The sequence below is a fragment of the Mustela putorius genome, unplaced genomic scaffold (assembly GCF_011764305.1).
Source record: "Mustela putorius furo isolate JIRA1106 unplaced genomic scaffold, ASM1176430v1.1 tig00000508_pilon_pilon_pilon, whole genome shotgun sequence".
Taxonomy (NCBI): domain Eukaryota; kingdom Metazoa; phylum Chordata; class Mammalia; order Carnivora; family Mustelidae; genus Mustela; species Mustela putorius.
The window spans coordinates 21,993,485-22,007,326 of NW_025421402.1; positions in this window are offsets into that span (position 1 = coordinate 21,993,485).

A 13,842-nucleotide genomic window follows, 5' to 3' on the forward strand; every position below is an offset into this window, starting at 1 on the left:
TTTTCCTGTGCCTGGTTCTTCACTCAAATTTTCCACTTAGTTTTGTTACTGTTGAGGCATTCATTATATGCAGTAAATGTTCTCATTTGGTTTGATGAGTTTGGACAAATGTGTACATCCTTGTAACCAGCTTTTTGGATTATTTTGGTACCGAGTATTAACTCTTATCTTCCACTGCCTGCCAATACCTTCCACTATGGCCCAGAGACAGAAATAAACTGGATACTTGAGAGGAAAAACATTTGTTAGCACATTTATATTTTTAATTGTGTTAAAATGCACATACTATTTATCATCTTAGTCAAATTTAAGTTCACAGTTTAGTAGGATCCAGTATTTTCCCACTGTTGTGCAAACAATCCCCTGAACCTTTTCAGAGATGGGAAGTAATTTTGAATAACCTTTCCTTAAGTTACTGTACTGAGTTTATTAGGCATTCTCTGAACTCCCAATAAGCCGGATTGTAAGGGAGACCTTTGAGTAATGATCAAGAATATGAACTTTGATATTACATGAACCAGGTTCAAACCCAAGTCCCACCACTTAACATGATGTATTATCTCTATGACACCACCAATCATAAGATACATCATTATTATTTTAAACACTACAAAGGAACACAATGTTACCAATTAAACTTAATAGTGGTTCTGCATGGCAGATGCCTCAGTTCTACCAATGTCTCATTGCCTTGAAATTTCTTTTTTCCTTTTCAAGGATTCTGGCCATTCTTTACAGTGCCCCGCTTGTCATGTGATGCGCAGTCCTTCTGCACATATCTCAGGAATAAAGAGAAATAGCTTTCACTCTTTATGGGCATCATCCTTTTTAGGTCTCGCAAAGGACGGGATAGTCGTTTTGCTAGAAAATACGGAATTGTCATTCCTTCAGCAATAAATATTTGCATCTCAAATATAAAATTTATGATCTGCTGCTCTATTGCCTTTTTGTGTACACAGTAATTTTTAATTTCATTTCCAAGTCCTAGAATACACTTTGGAAAATGTCTTAAACAGCTGTTAGGTACCGTGCATGCAACTTGACGACTGGGAGAACGCCGTGAACGGCCACGGCCAAGGTCACGCAGGTGCACAATTGCAGTTATATTAAACTGCTGCCTGGTTGCCAGCAATTGTGAGACATCACGATTGTTAAGAAGCATCCTGATTTCAGAGATGGTAAACATGAAAAAATGTGCATATTATAATCCATGAAATACAGCGCTGTCTGTGTCCTTGGGCAAGATATTTAACTCGCTTATGCCTCAGGCTCCTGATCTATAAAATGAGGTTAATAATAGTGCTTGCCTCGTAGGGTACGTGTGAACATTAAATGAAACATTTAGCACAGTAAGTGATGTATAATAAGCATCCAATAAATATTACCTACTGCTATTATTAATATATCATCTTAGTTGTATCCACGTTTATCAGGTATCTGCGGCTGCATAATAAATTACCCAGAACTTCGTGGCTTCAAACCATAAACATTTATTATCTAACAGTTTCTGCAAATCAGGAATTTCGAGTGGCTTAGCGGGCCGGGGCTGGCTCAGAGCAGCTCATGCGGTTACAGTCAGGAAGTCATCTGGGGCTGCCGCCGTCCTGTGCAGGTTGGGCTGAGGGTGGAGAATCTGCCTCCCAGTAGGTGAGCTCCCATGGCTGTCGGCTGGCCTTTCTGACATGGCAGCTGGCTTCCCCCAGAGCCATGGAGGGTTCCACAAATATGGTCCAAGAGAGCAAGGGGGAGATCACGGTGAGTTTTATGACCTAGTCCCTGAAACAGTACAGTACAGCCCCTTCACTCTATCACATCCTTTGGAAGCCAGCCATGAAGTCCAGCCCACCCTCAAGGAGGGGAATTAAGTTCTACCTCTTAAAGGGAAGAATACTGAAGAATTTGTAGACATGCTTTAAAGCCACGCTGATAACTGTAGGTCAAAATAACTATCATCATCTCCTCTTTCCTCTTCTCAGTTGTTGGTTACCAACTATATTGGACAAGAAAGAGATACTGCATTCAAATTCGGATACTTGGAGGAGGCTTTATACAATGTGGGGGCAGGTGTGCGGTAGCACAGGAGCCTGGGGCAGGCAGAGCAGAGCAGTTACCCCTGTAGGCCTGAAGGATGAGGATGGGGAATCTTAACAGAAGCCACGAGGATAGAGTCGTATAGAGCAGGCTGTCTGGAGAGGAGGAGTGGTCTGCGGTCAAGGTTCATAACAATGTTGAAACAACTTCAGGGAGAAACCAGGGGAATGTTTCCTGATATCACTCTCCTGCCAGCCTTCAGTTTCATGCTGGAGATGCCCAATTAGCTGAGGGCAGTGGCGTGTAAACCGTATCGAATGTACTAGTTACGGATGAGACTGCTATAGAGGGAGGCAAGGGACAGAAAGCTAGAGCCTGGATCTGTAAAGTAAACAAGTGACATTCAGCACAGCCTCTTCCTTTTCTCTCCTTAGCATCTCAAACAGAGGACTCAATCCCATCAGCAACTTCATCAACAGGGGGAGAGGTCAGGTTAATCACGCTCCCCCTGAAATTTACAACATGAGCCACCATTAGGTCCTTTGTTTAAGCTCCTAAAGGAAAAATGAGGAGGAAGAAAACAGTTATAGTACTCTTAAAAAAACTTACAATCTCTGCCTCTATGGCATCATGAGGGTTAGTTGGTATTCATGGCAACCTTCTTCCACCACCGATTTCTCATGCCCCTACCATTTGCCAGCATCTCAGATGGACAGGGCTCTTTACTTCAAAGGGATAGTTAAACCTTCATTTCTTGGAGTTCTTGATGGCCAAGTCTTTATTTGGTTCCCACAGCTTTCTGTTAACCAAGGTTGTGGGGAAAGGGGTACTAAAAGCAATCCAGTGAATTCCCTTTTTTCTCTATTTGGTCTTTCTTATTGCTTCTGTACGGCAGTAACCAAAGTTCTCCTGATAATTGGAATCAACTACCCCACCTCATACAGTGATCTCTTCTTGTTGGTTTAGAGGTAAAGGAACTGAAAATGGACAGAAGGCAGATGTAGCTTCCAGTTCATCTGAAGGATCTTTTGGATCCTTGGTGGATCTTTTTTCCACTGGACACTAGAATCTCTAAAAACGTAACTGAGGCTTATAGGAATAGGAAGAAGAAATTCTTCTCGTAGATTATTAGATACGATAGTGAGAGAAAACTTTCCCAGTTCCAGTTCTTGACTCCTAAATCCATGTATCTTGACTATGGTGATGTCGGTTTAAAGCAGGTCTGACATCTGAAAAAGAGTAGCCCAATTATGTAGGGTGTTATCTCTCAGCTGGGACCATGATAGAACCTTCCGTAGGCCAGGTCACCACTTTATCAAGCCAGCTGCCTCTACAAGTTGGGGAATTTAATAAAAGCCACTGAGTTCTGTGGTTGTACAATATGTCATTATTTTATAAAATATGTCTTCTGCTCTTTGGCACCGTTGTTTGAAATACCATCATAATGGATGAGTCATTTTTAAGTTTACAAATAATGATGTTGACCAAAACACTTCAGGTAGGAAAAGCAAATGTATATTTGTGCCTGTGAAGATAAGGTGCTACCTACTTTTTAATAAACAGAGTCAAATGACACCAGCCTATAAGCTGACAGGTCCCTTCAGAAAATAGAGTCACAGAAAGGGTTCAGCATTCGTCTCTGCTGTTGGCAGACTGATCACTCAGCATAACTAGATTGGTAGCTGGACTTGCTCTGCTGGAGAAAGGCCATGGTTTTAAGTCCACATGGAGTCTTCCTCCATGCTTCCAGGGCCATGTTGTACATGGATCCATTGAATAAACACTGGGGTAGCTAGGGACAAGGTTGATTTTCATCTTTAGTAGGTCATCATCCAATACTCGTGTATTTATTGGGAGTCTCCTTCACTTGTGGATGTGCTCTAGTGGGCATTTATCAGCATAATCTCTTGATTCTCTATTCTCAGAGCACCATTTAAGTACACCTTGTCATCAGTTTTCCAATTTTGTCCTTCTCAAAGTCCTAATCAGCCGGCCAACCCATTAGCCACTGCCCATGAATCAGGAGAGATGTGTAACTCAGGCTATCTTTCCTTTCCTACAGAGTGTGTGATAGAATATACTGTATCCAGTTCTGCCGTGTTGTAGGACTTCCCTTACTACTGTCTTTCAGGGCCACCCTTTAATGTGAATATATTATGGTATCTGCAGAATTCTGGCTGCTTACTGTGTAGATGTGTAGATCTATGCATAAACCACCAGTGTTTTTTCTTCTTCTGTTAATTGGTCATAAGGAATACCACATGAGTCCATAGAAAGAGGCTGAGGAAGAGGCATTGAAACACAGTGTGGACAGGTAACACAGTAGGCTGGGTTACTCCTTCATGCAAGTCACTGTGCCTTCTTAACCATTTTGGGCTCAATCCTTCATATACAACTTCCTGCTTATAACAAAACTGATTCTGTGTCTGTTTGATTTTGTAGTTCTATAGATAGCACCCAGGTCATTATAGGAAGTTCAGATCACATAGTCACTTGGTGATCCATTGTCAGGCATTCAGTCTATACCAGTGGCATGTCATGAGCTAGTCTCAAATGCAGATTAGTTGTTGACAGATCCGAGCTTGGCTTTACTCAGGGGCTACACTGTGGTTTTCCCACTGGGTCTTCCAGAGGCTCCATTCTACATCTGTGTCCTGCTTAGATGGTTCCTCTATAAATGGGTCTTCTAGGTGACGAAGGCATCTTGCATCATAGCTTTCATCTGTCACAGAGCCCTTTCTTCTGGGATTTACTCAAAACCGACACATTTAAGGATTACTTGGTAAATGGGTCAGAATAGTATGCCAAAATATGTATATGTTGTGTCCCCAAACCAAAAGGCCACTGAGGCATTGTGCTTTGCCTTTGTGATAGGTGGTATAACAACCAGTCTGTCACTTTATAAGGAGTGACAGTGCTCTGGCACTAGGGGACCCTGTCCTAATATGGCAAGACTTTGAACTTTTGCAGGGTCTAACTCTTACCATTTGGCACATGTATGTCTTACTAAAGCATCGAGGAAGTTTATTATTCCTGACTAACAATTCTCAACAGCAGTATGTTGTTAAATGACATTGATGCTGAACAGTTGTGTTGCAGTGTTCCATAGGCTACTGGAGCAGCTGTAACAGCAAGATAGTTGGAACTTGGAGCAAACACTGTAGAAGTATATTGTTAACACTGCCATGTAAATGCAAATGGCTGTGGGATTATTTTTACCAACTGAAATGTAAATAAAACATTTGCCAAGTCAATAGCTGGGCATCTGAGGTCAGGGATGGTGATTCATTGTTCTAGTAAATACTGTTCCTCTGGAGTTGCATCTATGATTGTAGTAACAACATAATTAAGTTTCCATTAATCTGTTAGCATTCTTTATTACCCTTGGGTTTTGCACCAGACACATAGGTAATTTTATCGAGGATTAGGAAGGAATTTTCATCTGTGCATCTCCCAAGTCTTTGACAGAGATCCTATTCTCTGCAGTTTCCCTGAGTTTATGGTACTGATTTTGCTTTACTATTTTGGTAGGTGTGAGGAAGGTCAATTGCAAGTTTTTGGTCCTTCCTAACAGAAAATCCTTACTTCAAGGGAAGGGAATAATGTACAGATTCTGCTTTTTAACCTAGTATTTCTATTTATATTATCCACTCTGGGGCCAATGTAACAACCCCAGATGAGTTTGCATGGGCCCACTGTAGGATGAACTGGGCCAAGACTCCCAACTATTATCTGATCTCTAAAATAACATAAAGATCTTAGGCCAAGACCCCAACTACTCTCTCACTTCCCTAAGCCCCTACTTGGCAAGCAAATAATGATGGTATTTTGAGTCCCTGGGAATTAACATTAGTTCAGAGCCAGTATCTTATAACTCCAGGAAATTGATTATTTCCCCTATTCCAGTATACAGTTATCCCAGTAAATAGCTTCAGATGTGATGGAGTTTTATGGTTTATAAGTTACATAGTATGGATATATGGCTATATTATAGGGTCCAAACTTAAAGGAATCTGGCTTCCTCCACAGTCAAGGGGTTTTGAGTCTGGGAACTGGCTTAATTCTGGGAACTGGTTAAAGAGTTGGGAATCCCCAATATAGCAACATAGGTTAGATTTCTGCACATCATACCAAAAACATTTTTTCTTTTATATGTCAAGCAACCTTAGTAGAGAGCGTATCTATGTTACATCTAGGGACCTGTGATTAATCATCATTGTACATTAAAACACTCTGATTATTATTTTGTCATTGTGGACTGTGATAGTAATTGCCCTCCTCGTCTCTGATAATTAAGTGATATCACCTGACCTGTACCAATGCAAGGATCCCATTGGTGCCATTTAGTTCAGGGAACCCAGATCTATTGTATTAACCCCTACCAGTTTCCCTAGACTATAGAGGACAGCCACCACAAGAGCGTGCAGCAGGGCTGGTGCCTTGTTCCCCAGTGTTATTCTTAATTCCTTGCTGAAGGGAGTGTTCTTTGGGCCTTCCTCCTTGGGGGTGGGAGGACAGGGAGAAGTATATTTAGGGAATATCTGAGCAGAGTGCATACAATGGACCCACTTTCCCATTTCCTGAGCCTTCAGACGCTGCTTTGCAGAATTTAGTGAAGTCCTGGCATTTTGATCTTTTTAATTCAAGGTCATGGCTAATGATAGGTTTTGAGTAGCCAAAACACTAAACCCCCAGTTTGGGGACAGTGTACCGAGGTCAGCAAAAGCAACTTGTTTATCCAATATTTATTCTTTCTAGTCTAATGGCCTTACAATCCATCCTTGAGCTTCCCCTACTCCTGTTTGGGGAAATCTTACAATTATTTATATGTTGAGGCTCTTCCTCATGGAGCAGGGCTTCTACCTCCATAATGGAACACTTACTTTAGGGCTGGAGGCAGTAGGAGCTGCTGGGGTGGTGGGGGGGTTGGCCTGAGGAGGACTGGCATCAACTGGTGAGCAGGTGCTCCAAGTGTCACTGGAAGCCTTTTATCCAGAGAAGGACGAGTTGGAGGAGAAAATGGAGGGAGAGGGTGCGGGGGAGGACTGTCTTCTCTGACAAGAGAGACTGAGGATTTTTATTGTCCAAAGTTTTCAGCCCCATCTATGTCTTTCCAAACATTCACATCCCCCATCTCATGGTTCCACTCCTCTCCACAGGGCTCTTCGCATGGCGTAGAGGCAATTCATCGGCACTTAGCATTTCAGACTTAACCAGACAGAGTTAGTATCTGATCCCCTGCCATATTTGCCTTCCAGCCATTGGAGGTGGAGGACTCTTCAGAGTTGCCATGGTGGCCTTCCGATAGCATACACTGTTCTCAACTACTTGGTCGCTGTTCTCAACTACACAGTCACAGCTTTTAACTGTGTTTCCCTAGATCTGCACCTTAGGGCAATACACAAAAATCGGTGCCAACAGAATTCTTCATCCCCTTCTCTAAAGTCTACACCTGCTCTAGTCTTCCCTATGTCATTTGGTTACTAGTATCCACCCAGTGGCTCAACCCCAAATGGAAAGTTTCTCTCCTTCCTCATCTGCATACTCCACCTCTTTGTATAGATATGCGTGACTCCACCTATCCAAAAACTGTGCTCCTGACCACTCACTCTATTACCTCTATTGCTATAACCCTAGTCTCAGCTACCCTGTCTCGTGTCAGTCTCCTCACTGGTCCTTTTGCTTTCACTCCTGACAACTTACTCTCTACCCAGATCTCTGAGTGATCCTTAAAAAATATAAGTGGAATGGTATTCCTCTGCTGTTTAAAAACTCTCCAGTGCCCTTCTATCATTCTACAGTTAAAACGAGGAATAATCTTTTTATCTTGTTTAAAAACCACACATGCTCTGATACTTGCTTATTTCTCCATTTTCCACTATCACTATTCTCCCTAGATCACTATGTTTTAGCCACACGGGTCTTTTAATTCCTTGAACATGCCACTTCCTCCATCTTTGAACTTTTGCCCCAGCTGGTCCCTCTGCCTGGTTTATTTTTCCTTCTGATCTTTGAAGAGCTGGCTCCTTGTCATTCAGATTTCAGCTGAAATGTCTTCTCCTCAGAGACCGCCATATAGCATTTTTTTTATCAGCATTCTATTAAATACTCCTTTATTTTTCTGCCTATTTACCTCTCCTTCTTCCTATAAAATAGAAGCATGTTCACTAATGTATCTATACATCTAGAACCTGGCACAGAGTAGTAAGTAATAATTGCATAAATATTTGTTGAACTTGACTAATAGGATATCATGTAAATGAAGCCATGGAGCACATGAGCCATTAACTAAACCATGGGGGGCTATGCAGATGCCATAAGTAAAAGGATATATCAGGTCTAAAGAACTTGATTTTTTAAAAGATTTTATTTATTTATTTGAGAGAGACAGAGACAGAGAGTGAGGAGGGGGAGGACAGAGGGAGATGGAGAAACAGGCTCCCTGCTGAGTGGGGAGCACGATCTGGGACTCGATCCCAGGACCTCAGAATCAAGACCTGAGCCAAAGGCAGATGCTGAAATGACTGAGCCACCCAAGGTGCCCCAACTTGAGTTCTTTGAAGTACTCAGGTTATTCATGACAGAAGCAAGCCAACAGCAGGCTTATAGGAAATTGCTTACTTATGAGAGACTGAATATACACATGAAAAATGACCAGACTATACATAAAAATAGAACTCTGACCCACAATCTGCAGCAAGAAGTCCAGGAAGGCAACCTATTATCTGCAGTAACCAATCCAGGAGGCCAAACCCCCGTGTATATAACCAATCGAGGGAGCCATTTAACAAATCCTGTCACCATTGGTCCTGAATAGCCAGGGCTTGATTAAAGGAGAGCTTTCCCCGGTTTTGCTTCCATTTCCAACTTAGGACCAACTAGAGAAAGCCAAAGATGCACCTAAACCAATCACCTAGAATGCCCCTCTTCTAGTTAGTTTGCTTACAGCTCCCGCATCCCAACAGCCTCCAGTAAGGACATACCTGAAACCGTCTCTCTTTTTTTTCCACTATAAAAGCATTCTCACTTTTCTGCCTATATTTGAGTCTCTGCCAAAAGCATTGATGGTGGCTGACTCCCTTGCTATACCAAGCTATGCACAAATGGCCTTTGCTGCTTCTCTTATAGGTGCTCTTTGTTTATTCTCATAATTACACCAACATATCTAATACCTAGATGATTTGGGATAATGGAAGAATTCAGCATGAATTTTCCAGATAATTTTGCTGCGTGGACCAGACCTCGGGGATTTGAGATGGACTTTTGAATTTAAATGCTGTGGATAGCACACCATTTAATGCCAGAATAGTCTAATGAGGTTGCATTGTATTGTGTGATATCTATCCCCAGGAGTATTGACTTGCTAGATCATTATGCAGTCACGTTGCCTTTTCTCTTCAAAAACAGAACAGGAAAAATAGGAAAAAGAGGTGGGGTTTGAAAATAGTATAAAGTTCCCTTTCTTCAAGAAATGTCTACCAAATTAAATATATATAATTATGTATGGTTATTTATCTTTAATGGATGTTTCTGACACAGAATTATAAGGGAAACTCTCTTGCTGTTGTGGTTGCCTGTTTGGGTACTGTGAGCTGGAAAGAAATTGCTTTATTCAAACCATTAATGAAATGTCACTGTCAATCCACCTCTAACTACATCATGCGCTTTTTATTCTTTGTGTTAAAAATAAAGAAATAAAGAAGAAAATATTTCCAGATACCATCTTGTTCCTGTAGAAGAGAGCTGTGTTCTAACCCCAAGCTTTATACTTACCTCCTGCTTATTTATAAATTTCAACATTAAAAAATAAATCAAACATCCAAATTTAAGAACATAAGAAAAAATCATCATGAAAAATTTTCCCCTACTATATTATTATGTCCGGTCATATCCTCTAATTTTTCTGATGATTTAGTGAAATGTTTTCCCTCCTTTTCTCCCTCTCTTATCTCCTTCCTTCTTTCCTTCCTTCCTTCCCTTCTTTATCTGCTGTTTTCATTTTTGCAAGGATAGAAGCAGGGTCTCTAAGTGACCTTTTCTCCCCGTGGCCCTACACTTTCTTACTCAAGCCCCTGATATGTGTATGCTTAACCCAGATTTTGAAAACAACATATTCTTAAGAAACCATAATGGCCCCCAACACCTGATGGGGTCCTAGGACAGAAGATTGGGAGAAATATGAGGTATTTGTCAAAAATTGCTCCGAGTTTCATATGGCAACACAGGCTTAGCTGAGATAGGACCAGGTGGCATGTTTCATGGACTCCTTTATCTAAAGATGTAGTGCTTCTTCCAGATAACTTGGTATCAGAGCAACCACATCCTAGTCTGTCCTGGCTCCTTCAAGTTTCCCCACTCCCTCAGGAAGACACTTGGACAAAACTCAATAAATGCTTTTTACAAGCAAGTATGTTGCTCGGACAAGAGTTTGCCTGCCGTAGCTAAGTGCCATGACTCAAAATTTTGAGCCTGGCTTTTGGCACCATGGTCAAGGACGGATCAGACGATTGTAGGAGGGAGGATGGTGGTGGAGGGAACACAGAATTGGAAGCAAAAAAAGAAAAAGGTCAACGGTGGCATATTTACTGCAGACTTTCATTTATTCCGTTACATTGGATAGGGGAAAAATGGATTACAGGGACATGTCTTGGCCTCCGGACCCAGAAGCAGAGAGGAGTAAGTGGACCTGACAGGAGCTCACTTACTGGGCACAGGGAAGTGACTGGGAGGTGGGCGTGGTCATGGGTGGAACGGGGGACCTGGAGGCACTTGTTACAGAGCTGAGTTTTGTGTCTGGCAAGACGTCAGCTGCCTTTGGCGTTTAGAAGCTCCAGCAGCAGCCCCTAGGGCTCCGGCAATTGGCCATTTTCGAAACTAAAGCACTGATGGCCTTGAGATGCTTTGCACTTCCCTAAATGGGCTTGCGCCACCACAGCCATAGTGCTGACCAGACTACCCTGAACACTCGCCATGGAGCCCAGCAAGCACAACACAAAAAGTGGTGTATACATCATCTCCTTTAGTCTTTGACACAACTTGGTGGGGGAGATACAAACAATATCCTTCTTTTGCAAAAGATGAAACTGAGGCTCAGGGAGCTTAGAGGCTAGCCCAGCCGGTGTGTGTGTGGGTTGGAGACCAAAGGCGTAACTGATGCACAACTTCCACATCCACACCCTCATGACATCAGTTTCTCTACAACCTGGAAGGACTCAGTCCACCATGCTACTCTTCTCTCTCCTCTGCCTTTTGCCCTGGCATATCCATAGCAATTTTCCTGGCTCTAAGAAGAAATGAGAGCATTTCTCAGCTTTCCAGATGGGACGGAAGCAAAATGGGGTCTACATCAGACTCAGCGCTGGGGTTTAGGGTTCATGGTTACACCTTTGCATGTGTCCCAGCGCTTGAATTTTGGACTCAATTATGCATGTATTTTTTTCTACTGGGGTCAAATGATAAAAATGCCTGGACTGTCTCCCGCTTTATGTCCCTTACCTTTTCCTAGGCCCCGATTCATCTTTTCCTAATGATCATCAACTGTTAGGTCGTTCGGTGATTCATTTGGTACCCTTTCCATTTATTCTCATAATATATGATGTGCTCCTGCTCCTGTTCACTCCTCTCCAGCCCCTGTCTTCATAGCTCTCTACACCCCCCACCCCAATTTTGGAACAATCATCTGTAGCCATTAACTGACTTAACAAATCTTTCTGTCAGTGGGGTACTTTATGGAAATTGAAAACTAATTAACGTTTATCTCAGCGGCTAATCACATAAAATCTACTGCCTTCCTATCTCAGGTTCTAAAATAATGATTGCCGGTGAATTGAGCAGGGAAGATCTTGATAAGTCCTGACAGGGCGCAAGCTGAGATGAGAGGGAACCGGTAGGTTCCAGCCTCTTCTTCTAATGAGGACCACGGGGGCCACGGCCGCCGAGAGCCTCTAGGAAGAGGTGGCCTCTGCACTTGGGCAGTAAGTCACCCAGACACACAGCTTGCATCACACAACATATGCACAGAGAGGAATATTAACCACCCTCCCAAAGCTGTTGATTTTTAAAGTTTAAAAATAGTCCTCTTGTAAAAAAGAAATACTTAACCATTTATTCACCGATTCATCCATTCCATAGCATTGATGTATTACCTATGCTAGGCATTTTTTTGTGCTATGCACTGGCAACTAACGTGTGATCCTGTGTCAAAATTTAAATTTTAAGCCACAGACACTCAGCAAGGGAAGAAAATGGATTTCCAGGGACATGTCTTCAGGAGAAAACGATCAAATAGAAAGAAGGAAAGAAACTGGTTCTCTTTTATTTTGGGGAAACAGACTTAAGCCACGTTTTCTGAGTCAGCCTCATTTCTGTACTACGGGACTTCTCTGAGACTTTAATATGCTAATGTGTGTTGTTAATTGTGTGTGTGTGTGTGTGTGTGTGTTTATGATATTTACCATATAGGATCAAGTTTCTTAGAACGTATTTTAGGCAATTGTGGCTTACAGTGAAATCCTTTAAGCAAAAGAATTAAGATGTGTATGGAGTGGTGGGGCCTGGGGAGGGACACCCTTGAAAGGATGGAGGCGGATGTTGAGCTCGCCTGGAGGTTGTGTGGCCTGGGAACTGTGACCACACGGCCGTCATCACTCACGGGGCTGCAGCTGGCTCATCACTGTCCTACAGCAAATTCAGAACTGGCTCCCTTCCTCTGGGCTGATGCAGTCCTGGTCCATCGGGACTTCAGCCCCCACCCTCTCCACCGGATGCCCTTGGGCAGAATGCAGCTCACACACTGGAATGTGGGTGCCTCGTCTGGAAACCAGGCTCTCCTTCGTGCTGACCTTCACTAAACTTCTCAAAGCCACACTTCGGTCTTCCAAATGGAAAATCAACTACCAACACAGCATTGTAGCAGAATCAACTGGAAAGTCATTGAAAATCAAGATTTCAGGCCCATCCTCAGACCTACTGAATCAGACACCAGGTGGATCCCTGGAGTGTATATTTCTTTCCTTTTTTTCCCCTTAAATATTGTATTTATCTATTATTTGAGAGAGAGAGGGAGAGAGCACTGAGTGGGGGCAGGGGCAAGCAGGAGAGAAACAGTCTCAAGCTGACTTCCCGCTGGGTGTGGAGCCAATGGGAGGCGCTGTCCCAGGACCCTGAGATCATGACTTGAGCGAGAACCAAGAGCCAGATGCTCAACTGATTGGACCTTGGAGGTGCCCCTGGAGTGTGCATTTCTGACAAGCATTCCAGGTTGTTCAGGAAGGCTTAGGCAGCCACTTTGGGGAACGTGTGTGAGAAGAGCTGCCTTGATTACATTTAAGTGGCAGGAGAGAGAGCATTTTCCTCTGAAACCGAGGAATACCATTTTGTCTTAATAACAAGAGGTAGATAGAACGTTTCAATGAGAAATAGAATAGAACCACTACAATTAAAACTTACTACCTAAAATTAATTTAATTATGTTTCTTAATTAAGCTGTCTACCTGTGCATTGTCTATTAGAATTTCATTTACATTACTAAAGTATTTCTGTTCTAATAAAGGGGATGCTAAACCGATGGGTACTTCTGAGGGATGATATTGGAGGAGTTACCTGGTCCAGAGTTCAGAGTCTCCCCAGCCCGGGTCCCCTTGCGCTGTGGTAGGAGAAGGGGCCCTAGGTGGACACAGTTGCCCTGAGTGCATTTACTCTACCTGAGTGGGAGGAAACCAAAGATCTTGCAGAAAAAAAGAAACAAATAATGGTTTTAAAAAAGCAACTTGTCTTCATTTTGTCAAAGGCAAAATCGTTGAAATTCAACTC